The sequence below is a fragment of the Somniosus microcephalus genome, chromosome 2 (assembly GCF_052327205.1).
Source record: "Somniosus microcephalus isolate GS21.2 chromosome 2, FLI_Smic_1.0, whole genome shotgun sequence".
NCBI lineage: Eukaryota > Metazoa > Chordata > Chondrichthyes > Squaliformes > Somniosidae > Somniosus > Somniosus microcephalus.
Window position 1 is genome coordinate 261,446,495 of NC_140988.1, and position 15,734 is coordinate 261,462,228.

Sequence of the window (15,734 nt, forward strand, 5' to 3'; positions counted from 1 at the left end):
AAGATGTATTAGCACTTCTGTCTGAAGAAGAGGGAAACGCTGATCAGCACAACTGGTTTGATCTTAAATCATCCAGCATTAAGGACTATGTCAAGGCCACAGAACAGTGGATGTTAAAGACTCGTCAAGATGCTGATACAGCAGAGAAAGAGAAAGATGACGATGAAGTCGGACCAGATGATAGCATTTCAGAGACTTCAGCCAGACTGAGCAAAAATCGAAAAGAAGGTAGCTCTGTTTCTGGACACAGGTCAGTCGCTTCTACCACATGCTCGTCGCGACGCATGAGAGAGGAGGTTGAACGGGCAGCGTTGATGGCGCATGCAGCATCTTTAGTGGAGAAGCAAGCTCTTGAACGGGAAGAGGCCCAACTGCAGGCCCAACTGCAGGCCCAAGAGGCCCAACTGCAGGCCCAACTGCAGGCCCAACAGGCCCAACTGCAGGCCCAACAGGCCCAAGTGCAGGCAAAGAAAGAACAGCTGGAGCTAAAAACAGCTATTGCAGTCTCAGATGCCAAGTTGAGTGTGTATGAAGATTATGAAGACTCACAGGATGGCATGAACGAATACTGCCAGTCAATGTTGTCACGCAGAGTTGGATCCAGGGCACCTTCAAGAGTTAAAAGAGAGACTGAAGGCTATCTCCTGGCATTACAGCATGGAAGAGAGGCCTCTCCACTAACAGGAGCATGTGATGCTACCCCAGACGTCAGACAGTCTAGACTAGACCCTGCTGATGACCACCAGAGGCCTGAAGACAGAGAGAGAAGCCTATACCGAGTGATGCAACATCAGAACAAAATTACAGAGATGCTTGTAAAACAACAGAATCTGTTTCGACTCCCTCAAAGAGACATACCAGTGTTCCAAGGCGACCCACTCAAGTATAAGCCCTTCATCAGATCCTTCGAACAAGCCATTGACTCCAAAACAGAGAGCAGCAGTGATACGTTGTACTACCTGGGATAGTACACCAGTGGTAAACCACAAGACCTGGTCAGAAGCTGTGAACACATGAGACTGGACCGGGGATACATAGAAGCCAGGAAGTTGCTGCAGGAGCACTATGGTAACGAGCTGAAGATAGCCACTGCGTATATTGAAAAGGCTACCAAGTGGCCACAGATCAGATCGGAGGACGGGGAGGCACTGAACACATATGTTCTTTTTCTCATAGGATGTCGCAACACCATGGAGGATGTTGAATTCATGGAAGAGATGGATAATCCTACGACTATGAGAATCATCATCTCTAAGCTTCCTTACAGGGTGAGAGAACAATGGAGAAGAACAGCCTTTGAGATAATGGAGAGACGGAAAAGTAGAGCCAGGTTTGCAGACTTAGTGAATTTCATAGACAAACAGGCTAAAATTGCTAGGGACCCATTGTTTGGAAACATCCAGGATGTCAGCCCGACTACTGATGGAAGAGTGAAAGCCAAGCCTGCTGAATCAAAGACTCTCAGGAAAGGTGGTTCCAGGGGAAGCAGCTTTGCAACTATCGTCACTCAGGCTGGGGAAGAAAAGTCTCAGAACTCATCTCCCAAAAAGAGCAGCACAGTGACGCCTGCTAATGCCTTTCAGAAGCCATGTTTATTCTGCCAGAAGAATCATACATTGGATTTCTGCAGTGACATCAAAGCACAGCCACATAAAGACAGAATCGAATTTCTGAAGTACAATGGCCTAAGTTTTGGATGTCTCTCTCAGGGGCACCTGAGTAGAAACTGTAAGCAAAGAACAACATGCAGAGAGTGCACTCGGAAACATCCCAGTCTGCTGCATATCCACAAAGAAGAACAAGTCTCTAAGAAGAGTGAAGAAAACAATACCGACGAGAAGGTTGTTTCAAGTGCTCTGGTGTCGCTAGAACCAGAGACTTGTGGATTCACTTGGGCCGGTGACAGTGATTGTATTCTTGCCATCGTACCTGTAAAGATCAAGTCTAAGAGGAGTGAGAAGTTTGTGGAGACTTACGCCTTCATGGATCCAGGTAGTTCAGCAACGTTCTGCACAGAATCACTCATGTGACAGCTGAACGTTAGAGGCAGAAGAACAGAAATCCTATTACGCACCATGGGTCATGAGAAGTCAATGCAAAGTTATATCCTGTCAGACTTAGAAGTGTGTGGACTTGAAGAGAAGGACTTCATAGACCTGCCTAATGTTTTCACACAGAGGGAGATTCCTGTTAAAATAGGGAACTTAGCCCTGCAGAAGGATGTGGTGAGATGGCCTTACCTGGAAAAGGTGCGTCTCCCATATATTGAAGCAGAAATTGGCCTATTAATTGGAACCAATGCCTACAAAACTATGGAGCCATGGCAGGTGATAAATGTAATGATATCAGCAAATAGTGATGGTATTTGCCTGTTTGATTATGATGCCTTACCAGCATATTTGCCTGTTTGATTATTTATGCCTTACCAGCAGAGGGCATGTGAGAGAGGCAGAGTTTAATTTTAGTTTCATTTTAGATGGATCTCTAACATGGTGCCTCCTGTAATGCTGTTAACTGAGTGGAACAGACTTTAGATTAAAAGACATTCTCTTTCATGAATGTGTCGTCATTGAACCCACATACAAATCAATACATGGTGTCAGAAGAAGTGATTGAAAGAGATGAAGAGGAAAAATCTGAACTTAGTAACTCGACGAGATAGTGGCACGCAAGCTAACCAGCGAAATCAGCTCTCCACATATTAGCAAGCCAAAAGAGAACATCGTTACTTACCTTTGGAGAATAGCTAACGAAGTGAAAAATGGTAGGATTACACCCACCGGCGAAGCTTCAGTTGACAGGTAATGTGGCTGAAAGTTGGAGGAGGTTCAAACAACGTTTGGAGTTGTATTTAGTAGCAATCGGAGCTGACAAGAAAAGTGATAAAATGAAAGCGTCAGTGTTCTTACATGTCGTGGGTGATGAAGCGCTGGAGGTGTATAATAACTTCACATTCGCTGCTGATGGAGACAAAATGAAGTTGGATAAAATAATGGAACAGTTTCAGGCCTACTGCATACCTAAACATAACGTGACGTTTGAGAGGCACAGATTTTTCACATGTGTACAGAAAACGGGAGAGACTATTGATCAGTATGTGACTGAACTGAGAAACAGAAGCAAAACATGTGAATTTGGGGGACTGACAGACTCGCTGATAAAAGACAGACTGGTGTGTGGTATTCCAGATAATGGTCTAAGGGAAAGACTGCTAAGAGAGCAAAATCTAGACCTGGGAAAAGCCATAGCACTGTGTAGGGCTACAGAGACTGTGAAGTCGCAGGCAAAGGAGCTGTTCAGTGACAGTAGCTGCAACGTGGATGCAGTGAGAAAGAACAGACACAAACCGTTTAACAAAAAGAGCGCCAATGTGAAAAAAGAGGCGTGGCCAGCGAACAAAAATGAAAGGGGCAATCGAAAGTCATGTAGTCGATGCGGTACACAGCATCCACCAAAAAGTGTCCAGCATATGGTAAAACATGCAATAGTTGCAACAAAAACAACCATTATGCCCGTTGCTGTAAGAACCAAGCGCAACAAAGCAAGGTCCATACAGTAGATGAAAGCAAGATAGAGGAGTTCTATGTGGATGTTGTGTCTGAAAACAAAGAAGAAAAAAGAGACTGGATGTTGACACTAAAAGTGAATGACATACACATTCCATTTAAATTGGATACTGGAGCACAAGTTAATGTGATATCAGAGACTGATTTTAAGAAAATTAGACCCAGACCAAAGATACATGGAATAAAAGTGAAAGTGACAGGATACTCAGGTACTAATATACCAGTGAAAGGAAAATGCATTGTCAAAGTGACACACAAGGACAGAGAGCACACGCTAGCATTAATCGTGGTGCCAAAGGATGTGCAGGCCATACTAGGTTTAATAGCCTGTGAGAGACTGAACCTGGTAAAGAGAGTCCTCGTTGTGGAAAGCGAAGGAGAGACAGTCTATGATGAACTCATGAAAGAGTACAATGACCTATTTCAGGGTCTAGGCTGCCTTCCAGGAGAACACACGATCAGAGTAGATAAAAGTATGACACCGGTCATACATCCATGCAGAAAGTTCTGTTTGCTCTTCAAAAGCAACTGAAGGCAGAGTTGGACAGGATGGAAAGCCTGAACGTGATTCAGAAGATAGATGAGCCAACTGAGTGGGTGAGTTCCCTTGTCGTTGTGGACAAAAAGAATGGAAAGCTCAGAATTTGCCTGGATCCAAGAGATCTAAACAGAGCAATAAAGAGAGAGCACTTCAAGCTTCCTACACGTGAGGAAATCATGTCACAGTTTGCAAATGCAAAGTATTTCAGCAAGTTAGATGCATCATCAGGATTTTAGCAGATGAAACTGGACGAGGCAAGTTCAAGACTGTGCACGTTCAACAGTCCATTTGGCAGATACAGATTCCTAAGGTTACCATTTGGCATTGCCTCAGCTCCTGAAGTGTATCACAAAACTATCCATATGATCTATGAGCACCTGGAGGGAGTTGATACATCAATGGATGACATCATAGTATGGGGAACCACGAGAACTGAGCATGACGAGAGACTGAAAAAAGTGCTGGAAGCAACAAGGAAAACAAACCTGAAGCTGAATAGAGAGAAATGCCAGCTCGGGGTGACAGAACTGACATTCGTGGGAGATATCCTTAGCAGTAAGGGCATCAGACCAGATCCCAGAAAGGTGTCCGCCATTGAGAATATGCCAAAGCCACAATGCAAAAAGGACGTGCAGAGGTTTAATGGAATGATCAACTACATGGGTAAATTCATATCCAACCTCTCAGAAAAGATGGCGCCACTGAGACGACTAACTGAAAAGAACATAGAATGGGAATGGAATCATGAGCATGAGAAGTCATGGAGCGATCTAAAGAAACTGCTCACAGAGGAACCAGTTCTGAGGTTTTATGACCCAGCGAGACCCATCAAGATATCATCAGATGCATCACAGAGTGGGCTCGGTGCCGTTCTTCAGCAAAAATATGACTACTGGCAACCTATTGCATATGCATCGCGCTCAATGACAGATGCGGAGATGCGATATGCTCAAATAGAAAAGGAGCTGCTCAGCATCACATACGCCTGTGAAAGATTTCACCAGTTTGTGGCAGGACAAGCAATCAGTGTAGAGACTGACCATAAGCCCTTGATTGCATTGTTCCAAAAGCCACTAAATAGCTGTCCGCTTAGAATACAAAGAATGATGATCAGGCTGCAACGCTATACACTGAATGTTGCGTACACACCGGGTAAGCTGATGTATACAGCAGACACGTTGTCCAGAGCTGTTGACCCAAGAGAGCCCGCAAACACCACAATGGATGAAAAAGTGAACGCCTACGTGGACATGATCACAAGTGCACTGCCCATAGCAGATGCAAAAATGGAGCTCATAAAAACTGAGACAAACAAAGATGAAACAATGAGACGACTGAGGAAAAGTATCTTGGATGGATGGCCCAACATGAAGCAAGACTGCTCACCTGACATGGCAGAGTACTGGAACTGCAGGGAGGAACTATCAGTGGTCGAAGACATCATCTACAAAGGAAGTAAAATAGTTATCCCAAAGAGTCTGAGAAAAGAGATGCTAAAAAGGATCCATGGAGGACATCTGGGAATCGAAAAGTGTAAGAAAAGAGCACAAGAGGTGATGTACTGGCCACGAATCAACCAAGATGTGACAAATGAGGTGTCAAACTGCACAATATGCCTGAAATATCGAGCAAGCAATCCGGTAGAACCACTAAAACCACACCCAGCGCCAGACAGACCTTACCAGAAGGTAGGCGCTGACCTATTCGTATGTCAAGGGAAGGACTATTCCCATCCCGGAGAACCTCCTGTAAACAAAAGAGGCGGAGAAAGTGAGGAAGTTCAAAGAACAACAGAAAGAAAAGCAAAAGTACTACTATGACAGAGGAACACAAAACCTACCTGAACTCCACACTGTTGACCAAGTAAGGTTCAAAGACAAAACAAACATATGGACTCAGAAGGGAACTGTCCTGAGTGAAGTTCAACCAAGATCATACACCATTCAGACAGATGAGGGTGCTGTTCTGCGAAGAAATCGTCGGGATCTTCTCATGAGACCAGCCACAGCAAGTCAAAAGACTGATACTGTTGAACAACTTGATCACACAGCAGGTCAAAAGACTGATACTGTTGAACAACCTGATCACACAGCTGAGAACACATCATCTGAGGCAACAACTCAGATTCAAGGACAATCAATCAGAAAATCCTCAAGACACGTGAAGCCTCCTGAGAGACTCATTGAGCAAGTTTAAGGACTCTTGTTATAGAAGGAAGTAATGTTATCTTATTCTCTCTTCAAGTTCTAGCGTATTTACATATTTCATGTGAACACACAAAGCAAGGTTAAAAAACCTTGATAATGATCATGATAATGTAAGTTCATTAAGGTTACAGTTAAAATGCAGAGTAATACAAAGAAAACGTGTTGTTAGATAAAAGTAAATTACTTTTGTTTTAAGAAAGGGAGACGTAATGATATCAGCAAATAGTGATGGTATTTGCCTGTTTGATTATGATGCCTTACCAGCATATTTGCCTGTTTGATTATTTATGCCTTACCAGCAGAGGGCATGTGAGAGAGGCAGAGTTTAATTTTAGTTTTGTTTTAGATGGATCTCTAACATGGTGTCTCCTGTAATGCTGTTAACTGAGTTGAACAGACTTTAGATTAAAAGACATTCTCTTTCATGAATGTGTCGTCATTGAACCCACATACAAATCAATACAATAAACAGCGAGGATGACGGACCCTACGCAGTCAGGACAGCTCTTGGATGGGTAGTCAATGGACCAGTAAGGAGAGATGATGGCAACAAGTTGAACAAGGAGCAATGACAAAATGTAACAGTTAATCATATCTCTATCGCAAGCATTGAAGAGCTGTTGATACAGCAGTTCAACGCAGACTTTTCAGAATGCAGCTGTGAGGAAAAGACAGAGATGTCACAAGAAGACCATCAGTTCATGGATTTGATGACAAGGTCTACACAGTTCATTGATGGCCACTATCACATTGGTTTGCCACTGAGAAGACAGACCGCAAAGATGCTGAACAATCGCTGCATAGCAGAGCAGCGCGCCATCAGTCTAAAGAGAAAGCTGAACAAGAACCCGACCTTCACGAAGACTACAAAGGTTTCATGAGAAACATCATAGCGAAAGGCTATGCTGTAAAGGTGCCCGAGGAACAGTTGAACAGAGACGATGGAAGGGTCTGGTACATTCCTCATCACGGTGTGTATCACCCAAAGAAGAAAAAGATCCGTGTAGTGTTTGACTGCGCCACCTCATTCAGAGGAACTTCACTGAATGACCAGCTGCTTCAAGGTCCTGATCTTACTAATACCCTCATTGGCGTCTTGACTAGGTTTAGACAAGAGCTCGTTGCCATGATGGCAGATATAAAATCAATGTTCTACCAAGTCAGAGTCCCTGATGAAGATGCTGATCTTCTGCGTTTCCTTTGGTGGCCAGATGGTGACGTTAGTCAAGCTATGGTGGAATGTAGAATGGCTGTACACTTGTTCGGAGCCACATCATCACCCAGCTGTGCAAGCTACGCTCTCAGAAAAACTGCAGAAGATGGCAAAGGCAAAGCACCATCAGAGGCTGTGGAGACAATCTTCAGAAACTTTTATGTCGATGACTGTCTGAAGTCCGTGTCAACAGAAGACGATGCCATTGCACTGTCAAGAGACCTTAGAACTCTGTGTTCGAATGGAGGATTCCATCTGACTAAGTGGATAAGCAACAGCAGAGCAGTTCTAGCTTCTATCCCAGAAAAGGAAAGAGCCACTGAAGTCAAAGATCTGGACCTGAGCCACGATGTCCTTCCTATCGAGAGAGCTCTTGGTGTACAATGGTGCATTGAGTCAGACACATTCAACTTCAGAATAATGGTGAACGAAAGACCATCCACAAGGCGAGGGATTCTCTCCGTGGTCAGTTCCATCTACGACCCTCTTGGATTCCTGGCACCACTCATTCTGCCGGTGAAGCTGATCCTACGAGAGCTGTGTAGAGACAAGAGAGGATGGGATGAAGATATCCCAGAAGGTCAAGCTCAGAGGTGGCTCAGACGGTTGACAGATTTGCAACAACTTTCTAGCTTCAACGTCAGTAGATGCATCAAGCCTTTGAGTTTTGGAGTTACAAAGACAGCTCAACTACATCATTTCTCGGACGCCAGTGAGGACGGCTATGGCACGGCTACTTACCTCTTGCTGACAAATCAACAGGGCCAGAAACATTGTGCCTTCCTCATGGGGAAATCCAGGGTGGCTCCGCTGAAGCAGGTCACCATCCAGAGACTGGAGTTGACGGCAGCGGTTGTTGCAGTTAAAGTTGACAAGGTGATGTGGAAAAAGTTACAGCTCCCATTAGAAGAATCTGTCTTCTGGACGGATAGCACGACGGTGCTGAAGTATATAGAGAATGAGAAGATACGCTTCAAGACCTTCATAGCAAACAGAATCTCATCCGTTAGAGAAGCTACACAACCATCTCAATGGAGGTATGTAAACACCTCATTAAACCCAGCAGATCAAGCCTCACGAGGATTGAAGGCTGAAAACTTCATGAGGAGTGAAACTTGGATACAAGGCCCAAGTTATCTGCTGGAAACAGAGAGATCATGGCCAGAAAGACCAGATATGCCAAGTCAGATTGCTGAAGACGACGTCGAAGTCAAGAGATCAGTCACAGCAAATCTCAGAACTACGAAAGAGAACTTTGACACAGTGAACAAGCTTGTTAACCATTTCTCAGGATGGCACCAGTTGAGGAAAGCAGTTGCATGGTTTCTAAGGTTGAAAGAGTTGCTGCTACACCTGAGCGGTAAGAGAAAAGAGTATCGAGCCACTATCCATCAGTCTGAAAATAGCCCTGATAAGCAGAGAACGCTTCTACAGCAATATATGCACCAGCACAAGACCACATTGGGTAAGAATTCATTGACCATGGAGGATTTGGCCAAGGCTGAGATGGAGATAGCTTGCTTCAGTCAAAGACAAAGATATCCAGAAGAAATCGAAGCTTTACAGCGAAATACTCCAATCAAGAAAGGTAGTCATATCTACAAGCTGGACCCTACACTGCAAGATGGAGTACTGAGGGTGGGAGGGCGACTAAACAAATCTGCTATGCCAGAGGAGGCCAAGCATCCTGCTAAACTTTCTAAGGACCTCCGGGTTGCTACTCTCATTCTTCAGCATATACACCAGAGTATTGGACACAGTGGGAGGAACCACGTGCTTGCGAAGCTAAGACAAAGATACTGGATTCCAGGAGCTAATTCTGTAATAAGCAAAATACTCTCTGAATGCATTGTTTGCAGACAGTTACACGATCCTGGAAAGACCGATCACAAAGCTCTGCCTGCTACAAGAAGCAGCGTGAAAGGTTCCTGAACAAAAAAGTGGACATTTATATTGTAAATATGTTGAACTCATTAGTTTATGACTCTTAAGAATGTTTGAGTAATTGATATGCTTCATGTGCCTAGTCAATTAGGGGCCAGAATGTAAGAGTCATGAAAGTTTAAGAAAGAAAATACTTTAAAATATTGGTTAAATAGTATAATACTGTTAATTTACCTGACTGACTTATTGTATTGAGAAACCCCCTATTTTCTTGTTCCAGTAGTATAGTCTGAGATACCCCCTTTATTCTTGCTACAATGGTACAGTCCTTAAGCTTGTCACATGGTATCCAGCCATTTTACAGTTCAAGCTCCACGAGGCTAGAGAGAAGGTAAAGGCTTTGATGGCTGGAGCAATACAGTTTTTGACCGTGTTCGTTTAAACGTGTTTTGCTTTGTAATTCTGTTTGTAAGGTGTTACAGTAAACAGTTTAAAGACAAAGTTACGTTTTGGAACGTTTTATTTCGACACGCATCTACTCGTTGTTAAAAGCCTCAAAGCTCAGTGGCTGCATGTTTGGAAATTACGAAGCGCCACTACACCCCTTATCCTTAGACTGTGACCCCTGGTTCTGGACTCCCCGACCATCGGGAACATCTTTGTGACTCTCATCAATGTCCTTGGTCTTCTGGAGTATATCATTAGGAACAATCAGGTTGGCGGTGGTGGAGGAAAGTTAATAGGTAAATGTTGTTCACATCTCCACACAGGGTATTGTCTGCCCCATGCAGTATTCCAGCTGGTAGCTTGACTGAAAAATAGAAACTCATTGAGTAGAGTTAGGCAGGTTAAGGCATCAGGCAGTGCAGGAACGCAACCTACTAACCTATACACTCAAATGTTTGAGGCAATATTCATTCTTCCTAACTCCCTCCCTTCCTTCCCCCCTTCCCCCCTCTCTTAGCAGCATCTCACTTGAGGCACAGAATGTATAATCAGTGAAGATAATATCATAAAAACAAACAGAAATACTGTAGGTGCTGGAAATCAGAAACAAAAACAGAAAATGCTGGAAGCACTCAGCAAGTCAGGCAAAGCATTTGTGGAAGATAATACCATATTGTGTCAGGTGCGTTATATCTACTATTCTCTTAGGGTATCAATTTCAGCAAAACAATAAAAATATTCAAAGGATTATGCTTTGATGGATTTGGAGGGCTATCAAAAGCAGTAGTAAATCAAGTAATGAATTAGCAGAAACTGGCAGAGTGAGGTGTTCTCAATGAAATTTCAACAATACTGTGATCTAATTTAAAAATAAAGTTTGTTTCGTGACTCATGTTGATACAGATATGCATATTGAACGGCCCTTCATAAAATAGTATTGCTGGGGTTTGAATGTATCACAATTCCAAACATAAACCCGAGTTTCAGAAATAAAACAAGCTCCAAAACATTTTCATTTTTCAGAATAGTGACACCACAGTACCTTTCGTTTCATTATATCTTATTTGTGATATATTAGAAATAGTTTTATTTCCTACTCTGGTTGATAACATGAAGAGTGCACTCCACAAGCCTAGTGCAGATTCTGCAAACAATATGCACTCTCGCTAACATTCCTCCACTCAGCTTTAATTGGCTATTGCCAAAACCTAGCAAGCCCACACAGGACCTGTAGATCATTAATAAGGTATTATCGACCATGAAAAGAACGAATAGCTTATAGTACCAGCATGTAAGAGTTGTCTCCCTCTTTGTTTTGCTTGATTTTTGACAGCAATGATTTTGCTGCTGCTGAGCAGATATTTTGATGACTTGGGGAATAGCTGATTCAGTTACATCCAACAGCAAATTATACCAGATATCAAATAAAATTTGCAATGAAACATTTAAATTAATGACAATTTTATACCAATGTAGCTTTTTTATTTAATCTAACAAAATAGAATAAAGGAGTTATCTGATTTAGAAAAGGCTCACCAATAAAACAACAGATTAGGTAAATATAAATGAAGGGTAGGATACCTTGTTTGTATGTTTTAAACAGCACAACATTTCAAGAGTGTCACAACAAACAAAGACGTTGAAAGCCAGTAATGGGGATCCCCTGATGACTCGACTGGTTAAGACACAGAGCAGCTGAGCCCATATAGTCAAGGAAGGTACCAGGTTTCTTATCTGGTCTTTGCTGAGTTAGCTGATCTCAACCTGGGTCGCAGTAGGGAGGGCACAATTGGCATCAGCGATCCATCAATAGGGAAAGGAAACGCAACCAGGCTTCCTGCTCCTGATCACTGTCTAGTGACCCCTACAGGAAACTGTGTGTGTGCACTTCCTGTGAGGGCAGGATCAGGCTCAAATGTGATGCCCTCCTCAGTGAAATACCAGCCCGTACTCACAATCTAGGCTCACACTTGAAGAATGAGTATCAGAGGTGCCAGCTGGAGTCTGCCCTCTTGTAGGTTCAGCTTCCCACAACATGGCAATTATGTTATAGTCTCTGCCTCTTTAATCACTGTGATAAAGCAATCCATGTTCTAATAACGCTATATTGGAAAAAAACCTCCGACTTCCTTCCCCCACTACTGATTTGCCAACTATTTAAAATATTCTTTCACTTTTACTGTCTCAAAACCTTTCATAATTTTAGCCACTAATATATTTTACTTTACTTTTTCTATTAAAGACAAATATAGAAATATATATAAATGAATCATTGATTTTCATTGCTTGTGTACTAAGTCCTTTTTTTATCATTACCTGTAATTAATTACCATTTCCTAGTAATTAAGTAACTATGAATGTAACAGGCTATAACTCCTACTTCAAATCCGATTAAGGTAGCAAGCATTAGAGAGCATTTTTAAGAGAAGTCAGCGGAGGTTGTGTACCCAATTAGTTTTGTGCCCATTTTTATGAGACACGATTTGGGGCAGTTCCAGCAGACTGCACAACAAGCATGTGGGGTCCTTCTATAAATATTTAAATCATAAGATAAGCACAGATGAGGAAGGCCATTTGGTCCATTAGAGAGATCCCAAAGTTCCCCATGGCAGCATGCAGTTGTTTTTTAAAATAATTCCAGGGTTTTTACCTCCACTACTCTATCTGGGAGTACATTCCATGTATTGTTCACTCTTTTTGTGAAGAACTTTGTGATATCATCTGAAATTTGTCTTTTACTAGTTTGTCTCCTTCCCTACACTCACAAATTAGTTGAAAATAACTTTCCAGATTTACCTTTTCCGCTTATAATCTTTTATACCTCTATAAGATCATTTTTCAGAAGCCTCCTTTCAAAGCTGAAAAAGTTAAGTTTCTCCAGTCTTCCTTCAATAACTCAAAACTCTAACACTGGGAATCAGCCTCGTGGCTCTTCTCTGCACTGCCTCCACTGCTTGAATGTCTCCCTTGTGTCCTGCTGACACAATATTCAAAGTGTGGTCTTACCACAGCATTACATAGTTCGAGCATGACACCCCCTGACCTGCAGTCTATTGTGTTGGCTATATAGAACAACATCCTATTGACTTTGTTAATTGCTGCTCTGCATTGGTTGGACGTGTTGAGTGTCGAGTCCAATTTCGTCGAACTATTTTTCTAACTGAGCTGCCTCCTCCAAATCCAGTACTCCTCCTAGTTGGGTATCATCTATAAATTTGTCCAATTTGCCTTGAGTTTCTGGATCCTCGTCATTCATGTAAATTAGGAACCGTAGTGGTCTCAACACTGAGCCCTGGGAAACACCATTCAGTATTTCCCACCATCCTGACATAAGTATTCTAACAAGTACTCATTGTTTCAAATGTTTCAGATAATTTCTTATTCATTCCAATGATTTACCCTGAATCTCCTTGAGTCTTTGCAAGTCGCATACCAAATTTCACGTGTTTTGCTGAGGCTGCGCCACAATAAAAACTGTGCACACGATGCTGCAGCAGTTAAGGCGTAGTTAGTCGGCCTTCTTAAAGCTGGTTTGTTGTTGTTTTGGTTGCATTACAGAATCAGATTCAGAATCAGAATTTTTGCTAGCACAGATGAGCACATACATGTGCTTCCCCTTGCATACAGTATACTAGTTCTACTTTCTATCCTTAAACAGTGGTGAAGTGCTTTCCAATTGAGAGGAGCGATTGTGATGAGCTCTCTGGAATGGTCGTGCAGTGATCCTCTGGGTGCAGAGGCCTCAGATGTCTCCACAACAGTTGGAGCCATATATGACAAGGCTGTGGTTGTCAGTGCCAGTCCACTCTTAGGACTTGCTCAATCTTTGGTGGCATATGGCTGGAGTGCAAGGAAGTTCAACCACCTCGGCTTAAAATCAGTGCTGGAGACTCAGCTGTGTGGACAGATCAGGTGAGGTTCTTCTCTACTGTCCTGAGAAGGTGTTGAAAATGATCTGTATCTGGATTATTTTACAATTCAGAGAGGGGAACCCATTCAGTCAGAGAAACAGAAGGGTTGATCTTATTCCAAGAAGAAGAAACAGAAGCCAAAATGTGCAGCCAGGAAGACTGGCCCTATTATCAACATGCTATGCCTAATTACAACTGTCTCTACCATCGCTGCCAGTTTCCCACCACAAGTAACATTAAATATGTCCCTTAAGACAATAAATCTACATAAGAAGATACAATCAATATATTTCCTTAGCCGAGTTCTTTATCTGTGCTTCATTGTTTAGTTCCCCAGTGCTGGACCTTGGTGAGTGTGTAGGGTGTGAGCTGCCGAGTACCTAATATGTGCTCCTTGAAAGTGCCACCTCAGTGAGAGGAGTGAGAACAGTGGCAGCCTGCTTCTCAATGTGAGCCTTATGACACCAATGTGGTCCTGCACCTCGTTGCTGGACCGTGAAATGGCCCTGCAACTACTTCCAGCACTTCAGCCTCTGCACTGGCTGGCAGCTTGCAAACACTATCTGCCTCTTCTTCAGCCCTCTGAGGGGGGCAGCTGGGATGGAGGGATAGGGCATCTCCCTGAGAGGTAGTTGCCTCATCTTTTCCTCTTCCTGCAATGCCCCAGCTGCTGAGTGTCCCTTGCAGATGACCAGGGATCTGTGATGGAACAGAACACCACTGCCATCAAGCTGAACCCCCAGCCTCTTGAGGCCAAAATTGAGATCTTCCTAGGAACTGGAGACCCAAATCTCAATAACGGCAGTCACAGTGTTTACAAGGGAAACTATCTGCATTTAGATGCTAAGAGGATGCTTCCCCTCTTGGGGGAATCTAGAACTAGGGGGCATAGTTTCAGGATAAGGGGTCACCCATTTAAGACGGAGATGAGGAATTTCTTCTCTCAGAGGGTCGTGAATCTTTAGAATTCTCTACCCCAGGGAGCTGTGGAGGCTGAGTCAGTGAATATATTCAAGGCGGAGATAGACAGATTTTTGAGCTACAGGGGAGTCAAGGGTTACAAGGAACAGACAGAAAAGTGGAGTTGAGGCCAAGATCAGACCAGCCATGATCTTATTGAATGGCGGAGCAGGCTCGAGGGGCCAAGTGGCCGACTCCTGCTCCTATTTCTTGTGTTCTTATGTTCTTATTTTGGAGCTGTGTCCTCAGAGGCTTAACTGCAGATGGTCATGGACTTGCCACTCACTCCGATGTTTTGCAGATTTCCACAAGCCTCAGATATTGGAGCTGCACTTCTGCATAGTCTCTGCCGTACCACTTAGTGACTTCTGAAGATTCTCAGAGAACTGTATGGAGTGCTTCTGCTGATTAATAAATTCTGCTCTGTATGCAGCCCCGTAAGGTATGTGTATATGGAGCCTGCAGCAGAAGCATAGCTGGCCCTCGCCCTGCCTTCCCCTTGTTGCTGTGCAATGGCTGGCACCTCCACAGTTGTACTGGTCGCTTCACTGGTTGCTACCTCTTGACCTTCTCGTTCAGATTCCCTTATGTTGGATGTATATGAGTTGGTGCTTGTGGGGTCAGGCGTGCTTGGCAGGCACTTGTATGAAGTGCCAGCTTCTTTATTTGTCTCTGTTGTCAGGACACCATCTTGGGAGGCTCCTTCACAAAGAGAAGGGAGGGTGAGTATTTCGGAAATATTTCTGTGCACAATGTCATTCCGTTGCTGGGCAGATGAACAAGTTTGAAAGACACGCAAGAAGTTGAAGAGCACGCTTACCTTGTTGGGATGGCATGGAGGCTCCAAGCTCTTCCTCACCCACACCTTCGATGGCATCCACCCTGACAATTTGTAGCACTGTCTCTTCAAGGTGTGTGAGGCAGTACAGGTTGGCTGGTCCATCGCCAGACCGGATTTTCTCTTGGTGACTTTGCGCAGCCTTCTCCTTTAAAAATAAACAGATT